General features: G+C 36.7%; 1 long non-coding RNA gene across 1 annotated transcript; it reads left to right on the forward strand.

Annotated features, from left to right (window-relative positions):
• The first annotated feature begins 8,653 nt into the window (after positions 1 to 8,653).
• On the forward strand, positions 8,654 to 9,133 carry LOC142223529 (uncharacterized). The gene is made up of 2 exons (XR_012718772.1): positions 8,654 to 8,882; positions 8,940 to 9,133. It is a non-coding gene; the product is annotated as an uncharacterized LOC142223529 (long non-coding RNA).
• Positions 9,134 to 13,792: the final 4,659 nt, after the last annotated feature.

Here is a 13,792-nt window from a genome sequence, read left to right on the forward strand (position 1 = left end):
GACAAGTATCAAGAAAACCAAATTAAGTTTAATTATTTTCAAAATGTTGACTTAAGTCTTTTTCCAAAAAAAAACACAAAATTAATGGCAACCCAGTTGAGTCCTATTGTTACACAGCGTACACAATACAAAAATGGCGGTGGTGGAGTACATGGGTCAAAAAATGCTTTCCCAAATGCAAGTTAATATTATTTGTATTTTTTTTTTTTTTATTTTTTTTTTTTTTTTATGAAAAACCGCTCTTTTTTTTCGATACCAAAATATTTATACAATGCATACACCTCTAAGTGATCGTGTTTATAAACTTTTAATAATTTGTGTCATAGTGCAAAAAAAATTTTTTTTTCCAAAAAAAATTATTTAAGTTGTTTTGCAAAAAATTTACCGAATATGTTTTTATGTGGAATGGAAAAATTTACATAAATGTCAATGTGTCAAAATGTAGTTGAAAATGCGAGCGAGTCAAAAATATGGTGGGTCAACAACTTCACCAACATAAATCGCCAAATATTACACGCAACAACAAGTCTACAGCACGAAACAAGTACAGCATACCGGGTAATACATGGATCGCCAGATCTTTCTCTTATGTACAAGGAAAGGGAGAGTCAAAGCCGCCCAATATTCTCTCCTTGTATCGTGCACAAATAAAATGAAAAAAATGGTACTCACTTTGGATGTATATGTGTATGTGTGTAATGTGTGGTTGTGTACTTGCGCGGGAATAGGGTCGCTGGTGTGTCTGTCCACTTCTGAAATTCCGTTGCAACGGGAATTTACTGGCAGGTTAAATTTTTGATTATGTAATTCTTTGATTACGTAACCGAAACTACCGAGTTGGCACTATGTTAAATTGTTCTTGCACTAGGCTCACAATATTTTTGAGATTTAAAATTTTCAGACTATTTTTAGTTTTTACTACAAAAAATTTTCTGTAAACATCCACTTATTGAATTTACAAATTTTCTTGAATTTTTTCACTTTTTTAACAACTTTTGTTTTTGTAGCTCACAATTTTTTTTTCCACTACAATTTTTTCTTAGATCTAACCACACAATTTTGAGAGTTTTCACAGGTAAGTGTAAGAAATGTTTTTATTATTTTGCTTTTTATTATTTCTAGGGGAATTTTGCAATATTAGCACGTAAGTATAACACAATTTTGACGTTAAATTTTTTTCAATTAATCCAAGTCTATTTTATTTTTTATAATTTTGTTAATTTTGTAGTACAGTGTAATTTCCAAAATCAACTTTGTCCTTCTTCAATTGCTATTTCACAAATTTTATTTTCTCACTATAACAAGTCTTTTTAATTTTCACTTAATTTTCTGTTTGTCCAAAGTATTATTAGCAAAAACACAATTCGGCTTCGAATGGACCAAAATGTTTTTTACCACGGTTTTGGTTTCCAAAAAAGTTAGATGCAGGATTTTAATTCAATGTGTGGTTTGTAGTTTTATTGTTTGTTGTATTTATTCTAGGCAAATTAGAGACAACTTCAAGAATTATGCAATATTTTAGGTATATTAACACTAGATTTAAGTTATTTTAACTCATGTGCAATATTAGTTTATGGTAAGTATATAAATGTATTTCAATATTTTGTAGTTTTAACAATGTAGATTTAGTCCTTTTTATTACAACCAAGTGCAATATAAATCAAATGTGATATATGTACAAGTAGTTTTATGTAGTTTGTAGATTAGTTTTTAGGGAATCAATGTGCAATATTTACAAAATTTATGGGAAGGTGCAATAATAGGCGTAAGTAAATTATTTTATTCTTTTTTTATACAAATTTACTGGTAAGTTCAGATAAGTCTTTATGTATATAATTTACAGTTTTGTTGTTGTAATCTATGTCACTTTTTATTTTCCCTTTGTTTATTACAGTTTCGTTGAGTTTGTATATTTTAATTCAAACAAATTTAAATTATTTTTTGTTCACACAATTTTAAGTTCACTTTATGTTTTAAGTTTTTAATCTTGGGTTTAACACTTTTGTTTTATATTTTTTTATTGTTTACTGTATTGGTCACGGGGAGAAGCGTACGCTTTGAAAAACCGATTTAGATTAACAAAAAAAGAAGAATCAATGTCATGGCCAGCCTGTTGAAAGTGAAGTTTGGCTCTCATTTACAACAACAATAGGCATGTACTAAAAGGGCTCATATGTATGTGTGACATTTGGAGCAAACCGCTATTTACATGCCTGTAGCATTTAAATAGCACACCATACAGAAACCAATAAGGTGCATAATTTTAGCACACCCTTCAACAATGTCAATGCCACACATCAAATAAATCAGGGAAACTAATTAATAACAAGAAAACTAATTAATCCCTGTTTTATTTGGACAATTGTCATTTCTTACCAAGTACTCTTGGTAGCAATACATGTGACCACAGAACTCACTTCTTATCACTTTATACTCTACTTTTTCTAAGGTTATAAACTGCACTATTGAATGGTAAACTGTGAATAATCACACCACTTTTACAATCCTAACTATATATACTGCCATCTATTTTGCCAATCTGTCCCTGTAGTGGTGTCTTTGATACAGGTCACACAAACTACTTCAGGATGAAATTCATCCCGCCGCAAAACGACTTTGGAGTCTTGAAAGTGGTATACACTTCAAGTTCTCCAAACTCCCGATAGGTGGTGAACTGTATCCCTAAACAACCAGTCTGAAAAAACAAAAAAAATTGTTGGTACATTGCTGATCCGGTGGTTTACTAGGGTAAATAAATGTAGGGACTCTGTATGGTGGGATATCATACTTAGTCGGTTCTACATATCCCCATTACTCTATTTCATACATAATCCTTGTTAACATGCGTACTATAAATTTCATCTGTTCACTAACAGATGATTTTAGATATCATGTGTGAAACATGTAACGTTAACCAACACTATACAACACATGATCCTGTCAAAAACAAAAATAAACATTTGTCTGATCGGTAGCATTTTATCCCCAAGAAGTTCCCGTGGAAATTAAACATCAGGTACCATAAGCATTCCACCTTCATCACAAAAAAAAATAAGGGCATACTCCCTGGTGAATTGACGGATAAAGAAAACTATGTTGAATAGAACAATTGAAGCCCATCGATAACAATACGGTAAGTCTCGTTCTATAGTAACCAGCAAATCCTCATTGTACTAATAGAACAATATCAAACGCAGGTTTCCCAATTTTTTTGACGCATGGAGCTAGTGAAGTCCAGTGAGTCATATTGTTCTTGGAACGCTTACGAAACCTCCTCATAATGGTCCTGACTCAACATGGGTATACTGGAATTGCTACACTGTGGCAAAACCAATTATGTTCCTGTAACAATTTTTAGTTATATCTCGATGTAAGTACAAAAAGGCGTTCGTGGTAAAAACTGATTAAGTTAAAGTAGCCAACATAATTACGAGTGTTACATGATGTTGTCTGTCTTCTCTAACGATTTCCATCATAGCGTCCCAACAATTATATAGCCATGTAGAATTAGTAAGTGTCAGTAGTCCATTCTTACGGTAATCTGCAATCATACAAAACGTTTCCCCTTGCTCTATTCTAATTCGTATCTACGACAAGTTCATGAAATCTTCGTAACATACTTATGATATTGGACGTTTCACTGTTTGCTAGATTGATATCTTCCAACTTCGCCTAGAAAAGTGTAATGTTCAGTTAATATTATTAATCTTTCACAATTATACTTTTCTATCAAAGTTTGGGTATGAATCCCCTGCATCGACGTACACTGTAAAAAAAATCATTTCGTGTCGGTAACAAAATTCATGCTAAGCAAAAGTATGTCAGAAATTGGCGTGCTGTGGCGTAAACAGTAGAAAATAATTTCAATAGCAATTCCCATGTTTCTAAAAATATTTATTGTTGTAAGTGGCCGTCACAAAATTAACATTTTATTTTCCTTGGGCAATTGATCTGCTACTCATTTGATCCTTTGTATAGTTTCGGAACAAAAATATAATCCGTGTTTGTGTTATAAACCCACACAAGTAGTTTTAATAAATAAATTATTTCTTAATTCACATTACAAATGGCGCCATGCTATAAACGTCAGTTTTTCAACTCGAAAAAAAACAAAGTACCACAAATGGAAAATTTTCGCTAGTTTTTCGCATTTTTTAATTTTGTATGGAGTTTCAACGCGAAAACCGAACAGAGTACCGGCCTTAACAAGTTAACACAGATATTTCCTACACAAAAACATGGACTATTGAAACTAAAAAAAACTATTTCGGCCCCACGTTCTGGGCGCCATTTTGTTACGGTGGTGTTGCTAAATGCGATTTGTTGGACGATTAAATCAACAATCGTTTGAAAGTTGTCATCCCATTAAGTTGCCGGTATGCTGGCGTTTAGCGCGGGTAGAGCTCGCCGGATTGGGGTGGTTCTTTTCAATGGACGGCAACGCACACACCATACACAAAAAATCATACCGGGCTTGCTACAAACAGAAAAATAAACGAGACTGAAATAGGTCTAAACGAGCAATTCACTGGTGGTCACGTGGTAGTTATGTGCGCGCCCCGACACGAAGTATTTCTGGATTCTAGTGTATTGATAAAATTTTCGAGTAATATTTCAAATTTAAAGTTCATAGCTTATCACTTAATGTCTCGCTTTGTGTAGTTTGTAACAGTGTTTATACATAGTTTGAACAAGGGTATTTGTACTTCAATTCAACCCAGTTGTTAAGATATTCCAATTAGGATTTAAGGTTTATTTTAAATCCAAATAAGTCGAACTCATCACACATCTATGCGAAAACTTCTTTAATTTCAAAAGAAAACAATGACTATCAGGTTTGTTCGTAAACGCTTATTTTCAGTTCACAGTCACAACCATTCGAAAATATCGGAGTAAAACTATTCAACTTGAGAGAAACCAACCAATCGACTCCAATTGTATAATCTAAGAGAAAGAAATTGTCGAAGGAAGTCATCCATTTTTCCAAAAGTTTCCTTCATCCTGTTTCCCTGTGTTTTCCTTCGTATGTAAATATAAGACATCTTAAGTGAATTCACAGCGCTGTAGTTTGTCTGCACACCGTAGAGGGCTCTTTTTGGTCTGCAATTGAGTGATTTTTTTTAATTTGGCTTTAATTTTGTTTTCTTTCCTTTGTTTTCTTGATGAAACACCAAATATTTAAAAGTTTATAAAATTTTATCCATCCACACCTTTTTTGTAATGCAAATTGGCTGATTTGTACGGTTATTCTCATTTTCCAAAAAGTAATTGAGTCACTTGACTGCGCAATTGAGTGGAATGACTGCGCACTGCAAATAAACAAAACCATGGTGAATTCACTTGAGATGTCTATACCTTCCTTGGTCTATGAAAACACAACAAAACATCTGATCCTCTCGAGTTGTCAACTAGTGTCGTTATAGCAGATATCAGGAGTGATATCTGACGTCTCGATAACACTACCATATCTAGTGTGCGGTTTAAGTTTAAATGGGGCCATATTTGCTTGGTGTCGATACAACCCTTGCAATTCTCCCATCGAACGTTTGGCATCATAACAGCCTTCTCATGCAGTATGAGCTTGCAGGTAGCCAGGGGCATACCAATTTTAGTTCCCCTGGAATATGTAAAGTAGTTCCTAGCCTTGCTAACTCATCTGCTTCGCAGTTCCCCGGCATGTTCCTATTACCAGGCACCCATATTAGGTGAATATTGTACTGCTCAGTCATCTCGTTGAGAGGTTTGCTGCAGTCGATGGCCGTTTTCGTGTTAATGAACACAGAGTCCAAGGATTTTATTGCAGGTTGACTGTCTGAGTATATATTAATGCCAACATTTTTTGGAACATTTCTTCTCAGCCAATTCGCCACCTCTTTATTGCTAATATTTCAGCCTGAAAAGCACTACAGTTTACACCACGTCTCACTGTTGGGAATTAGAGTTTCAAACTTTTTGTCGAAAAGTGGTTTTGACAGAGTGTAATCCAATACGTTAGGCACATATGACATTATTGTGTGTGACGAACTGTGACCGTACATTTTTTTCCGACCACAACGATAGCTCGCGCAATCGCACAGCCATTGTTGCAGCTGACTGTTTGGCCAAAATGTCTGAAGGCAATAGATGCAGCATGACATTAAGGGAATCTGTTCCTTTCTTACTGAATGCGCCTGAGATACACAAGCACGCCATACGCCGAACTTTATCTAAACCTGTCGGTTGCTGAAGTGCCGGCCTCCAGACTACAACACCATATAGCATTATAGGTCTAACCACTGCCGTGCATAGCCAATGCACAATTTCTGGTTTTAGTCCCCACTTTTTTCCTATTGCCTTTTTGCACGAGTATAAAGCTACCGTTGCTTCCCTCGCCCTTTCTTCAATATTAAGCTTAAAGTTCAGTTCCTGTCCAGAATAACGCCAAGGTATGTTGCACACTCACCAAAGGGAATTTCAATACCCCCTAAGGATATGGGCTTAACCTTGGGAGTTTTGCGATCTTTGCAGTACATGACTAGTTCTGTCTTTGAAGAATTTACTCCAAGACCATTCTCTTTCGCCCATTTCTCAGTCATCCGGAGGGCTCTCTGTATAACTTCTCTGATTGTGGATGAGAATTTTCCTCTGACTGCTAGAGCCACATCGTCTGCGTATGCCACCACTTTTATCCTTTCTTTTTCCAGGGAAACCAGAAAGTTGTTTATAGCAACATTCCATAGAAGAGATGATAGAACTCCTCCTTGAGGAGTGCCTCTGTTTACATACCTTTGTATGTTTGCTTGTCCTAGGGTGGCCGAAATACGTCTCCTCATTAGCAGTTCGTCTAGCAGCCTAAGTATACCTGGATCAAAATTCAGAGTTGCCAGTTCATTTAATATAGAACTCAGATGGACATTATTGAATGCCCCCTCGATATCTAAAATAGTGAGCTTTCAATAAAGCTGACTAGTTCATGCAAAGCGGTCTCAGCAGACCTGCCCTTCGAGTATGCATGCTGTCGTTTCGAGAGCAAACTTGAATCGACGCTAGTTCTAAGATAAATGTCTATCTCTCCAGAGTCTTAAGTAGGAATGAGGATAAGCTGATTGGTCGGAAATCCTTCGCACTCGAGTGAGAGGATTTTCCCGCTTTAGGTATGAAAACGACTTTTGTTTCCCTCCACTTCTCTGAAATATATGCTAAGTTTATACATCCTTTATATGTCACCTTCAACCAGGGGATAATTCCTTCAATCACTGCTTGTTACTCCGCCGAATTAATTCCATTAGTTCCGGGGGATTTGAATGGCCCAAAGCTATTTAACGCCCATTTTATTCTAGATTCTAATACAATTTCCTCGATAGGAAATGACCGCTGAGCCACTGTGGCACCGCCAGAACATGGTTCAGCCGTCTGATTTCCAGGAAAATATGCGTCCTATAGTACCTCCAGCGTCTCCTCTCTGTACGTTGTCCAATTGCCCTCCGGTGTTTTAATGAAACCTGGAGCGGAGTTAGTGGATGCTAGGTACTAGTAGTAGTCTGGAAGTCTTGGACGTATTCTTAATACTGCAGCAGTAAACATTCCAACAGTTATGCTGAGCCTTTCTCAGTTCTCGCTTGTATCCTCTCATATTCTTCTTATAAGCGTCCCAATCCTTAGGAGCTCTGGTGGACTTTGCTTTGTTAAAGAGCTGCCTGCAGGATTTCCTCATATTACTTAACTCCGTAGACCACCATGATGGTCGATTTTCCCCCTAGGCTGCCCTCTATGGCATGCAGCTTTCAGTGAGATGTTGAAGGCCTTAGTAATCCTCTCCACTGCGTGTTCGATATCTTGCACAATGCTCATATTTGTCTCTGGTATTTCCGGTATCATCATATCGAACAATTCCCTATACCTATTCCAATCAGCTTTCCTATTCTATTAGCGACTCTACCCTTGCATTTGTATCACTACTTCCCCAAATACTATGATGTGCATTTGCGTCGCATCCCATTATACGTTTTGTCTTTGTTTTCAGTGACTCCTCAACTAAGGTCGTAAAGGCACATGGGGGCATCTCCCTATCATGTCCCATGTAGACCGAAGATACCTTTACTTGACCACAATTATTCTGTTACAACTACCTTAATACCTCATTCACATTACACTTTCAAAATCTACTTTAACTAGATTTCAACTGTCATTTGCCTTGTAAAAAGGGGATTTCAAATCCACTTTTACTCGATTTCGAGCCTAATGTGAATGAGCTATAAAATTCACTTTTTCTGATAGTTTGAAGGGGCTCTTATTGGCGTTGTTCTGAATATATTCAAAAATGCACCTAATAATTGCACTCATGTGATACTTTTTTGTAGTAACTTGGTGTGGTACAACTTCTCAATAGTGACGGCGCTTTTCCGACGAGTTTTGGATGGCATATACGATTGTTTTCGACGTGGTGGCGATTCTCAGAAGCGCTGTCAAATTCAAAAAATTCTGGCAGGGTAGTTGTAAAAGAATAATTGTGGTCAAGTGAACACGATTGTTTAGATGTATATCATTTGATTAAACATTTATAAATTCTTATAAATATAACATTTATACCACTATCACAACACATTTAACATAATTTTTTCATTAATAATAGAATGGTGTTGATTTACAAGTGGCAAGTTACATCCCTGCCAGCATTTCAAAGTTCCATTTCAACCTCATCGTTACCACAGACTCGTAAATGTCACTTCAACCATCATGAAAAGGTACATCAAAAAGTACATGCAAGTAATTTGCCATCCCTACTGTTAAAAAAGCCATTTTTTTTGTGAAACGTCAAGCGCAACCAGCTTGTTATATTTTAATTAAATAAAAACGAAAATAAAGTTCTGAAAACATAGATTATACGCTTAAAATTGTGAAAGGTATATTGGTGAACAATTTGGTGATTTTCCAAATGGAATAAAATGATTGTTTTTCAGATATTTTACAGACACGCTGCCTCCATGGAATAAACACACTGGTTGATAGACGCAGCAACATGTAACTCGCTACTTGTAACTCAACATCATCATTAATGCCAAAAATTATGTTAAATGTAATGTGATAGTGGTATAAATGTTATATTTTTAAGAATTTGTAAATGTTTAATCAAATTAATAAATATCTAAACAAACGTGTTTTACTCGACCACAATGATTCTTTTACAACTATCTTAAAATGCACTTTTTCTGATTGTTTGGAGGGTCCCTTATTGGCGTCGTTCTAAATTGATCTATAAAGGCACCTAATAATTGCACTCATGCGAAACATTTTTGTAGTAACTTGGCGTGGTACAACTTCTCAATAGTGACGGCGCTTTTCCGACGAGTTTTTGATGTCGTATATGATTGTTTTCGACGTAGTGGGGATTCTCAAAAGAGTCCCCAAATTCAAAAAATGTTGGCAGGGATGTTACAGCGTCTATCAGCCAGTGATTTTATTCTCGATGGAGGCAACGTGTCTGTAAAATATCTGAAAAACAATCACTTTACTCCATTTGGAAAGTCAAAAATTGTTCTCTAGTATACCTTTTACAATTTTAAGCGAAATAACTATGTTTTCAGCACTTCATTATCGATTTTATTTAAATAAATTATAAGAAGCTAGTTGCGCTTAGTTTTTCACAAAATATAAAATGGCTCTTGTAACAATAGTGATGGCAAAATATGTTCATGTACATTTCATACTTTTTCATAGGCTTTTCCCATCACAGTTGGCGATTGTTGCAGTGTCACTTACGAGTCTGTGGTAGCGATGAGGATGAAATGGAACTTTGAAATGCTGGCATGTCGTCCGGATAAACTTATAGTCTGCAGGACGCATTAAGCATTTAAATGAACTTGCCACTCAAAATTACTCTGCTCGAGGACAACAAACAAAAAATCTAAAAGTCCAAGTTGCGCATGATCGTAAGGGACTGGTTTTGTTGTGAAAGCGGTGGCACTATTTTTCATTTCGTTGCGGCTCGAGCTCGCCGGCTGTGGGTTCGGTTCCGCTTTATATCCCTCAACAATTAGTTTAAGTGCCAGGTGGTAAGATTATGAGTATAATTATCTGGTGACATGAAACAGTTGACAGTCATAACAGAAACGGAGTTTAAAACATAATCGGACGGACACTCATCAGATAGAAAGCAGTAGTTTGTTTTGGAAGTGCAACATATAAGAACCTGATGTAAATGGCCCCTGGGCAACCCACCCACTGTATGGCCACGAATGGCCATCCTAATGAGATGTTCTGGCCCTTAAGTTAATTTGAAACATCTCCCTTTACTCTACAACAATATCTCCTTTTTTAACAACGAGCTACATACTCAACCTTTTTAGTGACAAATTACAACATTATAAATATTGTTTTAGGATTTTACATTATTATTTCCATTTGTATGTATCTTATTCTAAAACAGAATACTTATTAGTATTAATATAAAAAAATAAATCTTATCACCAAAAAATATAATCTATTTATATGCAATTATAATTACGTTCAATTGAACTATTAATAATGTTACGAATTTGATAATTATAAATTTAAGTTTATTTAAATTATTTTCCGTTAATTTCAAATTGTAACGATAAAATTTCGTTATCACTTGTTCGAATCATCTATTCATTTTCTAGTACTTTCCCAAATTTCTTTTAAATTCTTTTGTTTGCTTATTTTCATATCGAAATGTTAGTTCTTACTCTCTCATAGAATAACAACCCCTTTGCTTTGTTATTTTGCATTCTCATTTCATCTCATTATCTATTCTCATTGTTATTGTTGTTGTAATAATGCGAGCATATATCTATGTGAGTGTATATGTGTTCGGCAGCCACCAGATGAATAACTTAATGGTCGTAGATTCTTCTAGCGTTGTCGAAGAATGTTCTGGCGTTGCCAGAATATTGTAGTGCTGCCAGAATGTTCTCGTATTGCCAGACCGTCATATATAAAAGCGCTCGCATGCTGCTAACGAGTCAGTCTTAATTAAAGCGTCAAACGAATAACATCAGTGTGAACGAATTGTAAAGTAAATAAATTGTGGATTAACGTTATTGAAACGAACAGTGTTTTAATTGTCGGGTAATTAAAAATGCCTAAATATAAAAACGTAACAATTGGTGTCGGAAGTGAAATAACGAAAACAAGAATCTACAATAAAGTTTAATGAGCGTCGTGAAGTTTAATGACTTAAGAAAGGAATTGAGCAAACTGGAGCTGCCGACAACAGGCAATAAGGCCCAGCTTCAAAAGCGTCTACTGGAAGAGTTTGAACGGCGTAATATGGACATTGCGACGCATGAGTTTGATTATAAGGAGGACATAGACGAATCAATAATCGTCAATACCAGCAGTGTAGAAAATCCATCTGCGGCTTCAAGTGTTGTGGATTACATCTCAATGCTCAATGTTTTGAGCAAAATGATGGAAGAGAATTCTAGAAAACTGGAAGAAAACGCTCTAAAAATGGAAGCAAATTCTAGAAAATTTGAAGAAAAATTGGACGAAAATTCAAAAAAGATGGACGAAAATTCTAGAATTCTCAATGAAAAACTTCAAGAAATTTCGGAAAGCATGGAGAAACGTGTGGACCATATAGAAGGTCAAATTATAGAATTGGATAAGAAAGTTCTTTCCGTAGATGAGAAAATTGTGGTTCACGATGAGAAACTTCTACACCTGGAGAAAAAATGGCTGACCTGGAAATTAAAGGTGGTCCCGTGCGCATAATCGATGGCCCAATAATCAAAACTCCTGTTTTTCATGGCTCATCTTCGTTTGATGTTTTCAAATTCCAATTTGAGACGGTGGCATCCAGAAACATGTGGAATGACAATGACAGAGCAATTGAAGTTCTGTTGGCATTGAAGGGTAATGCTGCCGATGTAATACAAAGTATCCCAACTTCTTCCAGAAATAACTATAATGAAGTAATAGCTGCACTACAACGCAAGTACAGTGGAGAACATAATCAAGACATCTTCGGAATGGAATTAAGAGGAAGAGTCCAGAAGTCAAATGAGACTCTACAAGACTTTGCAACAGAAGTTGAGCGGTTGGTGCTACTGACATACCCAGGAGAGGGTCACCCACTTGTGGACCGCATCAAAATTGAGACCTTTGTGAATGACATTCGAGACCCAGACATAAAATGTGCAACATATGCGTCACAAAAGGCTACATTCGCAGAAACAGTAACATTTGCACTTGCGTAAGAAACTGCGAGATTGCTGGCACGGCCTCAAATTCACAAAGTACGCAGAGTAGAGAACGAGTGTGAATAATCGAAATCTATCATTGAATCGATGAAAGAGGCAATGAAGCAGGTAATGCAAGAATTGAAACAGGATGCAACAAAATCCCGAATCAAATGCTATAACTATGATAAGCCGGGACATCTAGCGCGAGAATGCAAAGCACGTCGCAAACGGTCAAGATCCACATCACCATCTCCATTAAATAATAGCCATAAGAAGGTGACCCCACAGTCAAGTGAGTCACCTTTAAACTAAATCGAGCTAGTTCAGCGGGGCAAGAGCTGGCTCCCACAGACGATGGCCCCACCATCTCCATAGCAATAGTTCAACAGAAAAATAACAATTTAACTATTGCGGATGTTATTAATGGCGACAAGCGTACTTTGACGTTGGATACTGGTGCATCAAAGTCTATCATTAGATCTGATTTAGAAAAGGAAAAGTTACACCACTGATTGGTGTAGCTACGCACGGCTACAGGGGAACCCGCAACCGTATATGGAAAGGTCACCGTAAAATTAACTATTGCTAACAAATCCGTTACTTATGATTTCATTGTGGCCGATATAGTAGACGAAGTTATAATTGGAGCGGATTTCATGATTGCTTTTGGTCTCAATTTGGATATGAAGCGTCGTGTTATGACATGGTGCGATGCCGAAATAACGGTAAACGTGGGATACGACGGGAATACACCTGTCAGACGTTTGACAACGAGCCAGTCAGAGTCTATACCACCGAATGCCGAAGCAATTATATGGGTTTCTATGAATGGAGATTGTGAAGTCGGCCAATTGTGGGTTGTTGAACCAGCAGAAAACAAAAGCAACAACATCTTGATGGCAAATGCTCTGGTAACAACGAACGAAGAGAGACTTATACCAGTTCGTGTCTTGAACTTGTCTGACAATCACGAGCAAATTGTAAAATTTTCTGACATTGGCAAATGTACACCAGCCGAGGCAATAGTCAATTTGGAAGGCAACTCATCAAAGACACATGGAGCAGTGAGAAAACATCTAGAAGGGTATGTCGAGGCTTGGACACGTCATCTATCGCCGTCAGAGAGAAATAAAGCCAAGCAATTGTTGTGGAAAAACGCCTCTGCTTTTGCTTCTGAAAAGGGAAATCAAGGAAGAACATCTGTAGTGAAACATGAAATTAAAACCGCAGAAGAAAGGCCCATAAAACAGGAACCACGAAGTGTTCCCCTGGCAAAAAGAGACGAAGTTCAAAAGCTCATAAAGGAAATGGCGGAGAGTGGTGTGATCGAGCCATCATCAAGTCCTTGGTGTTCCCCAGTTGTGCTGGTCAAAAAAAAAGATGGAAGCACCCGATTCTGCGTGGACTACAAAAAACTGAATGATGTCACCAAAAAGGACAGTTATCCGCTTCCACGCATTGATGACACGTTGGACACACTAGCCGGAACAACATGGTTTTCTACGCTTGATTTGCAGAGTGGATATTGGCAAGTAGAGATCGCCGAGAAAGACAAGGAAAAGACGGCTTTTGGCGTTATTGGCGGTCTCTGGCAATTCAATGTAATG

Source organism: Haematobia irritans, chromosome 2 (genome assembly GCF_050003625.1).
Source record: "Haematobia irritans isolate KBUSLIRL chromosome 2, ASM5000362v1, whole genome shotgun sequence".
NCBI classification, from domain to species: Eukaryota; Metazoa; Arthropoda; class Insecta; order Diptera; family Muscidae; genus Haematobia; species Haematobia irritans.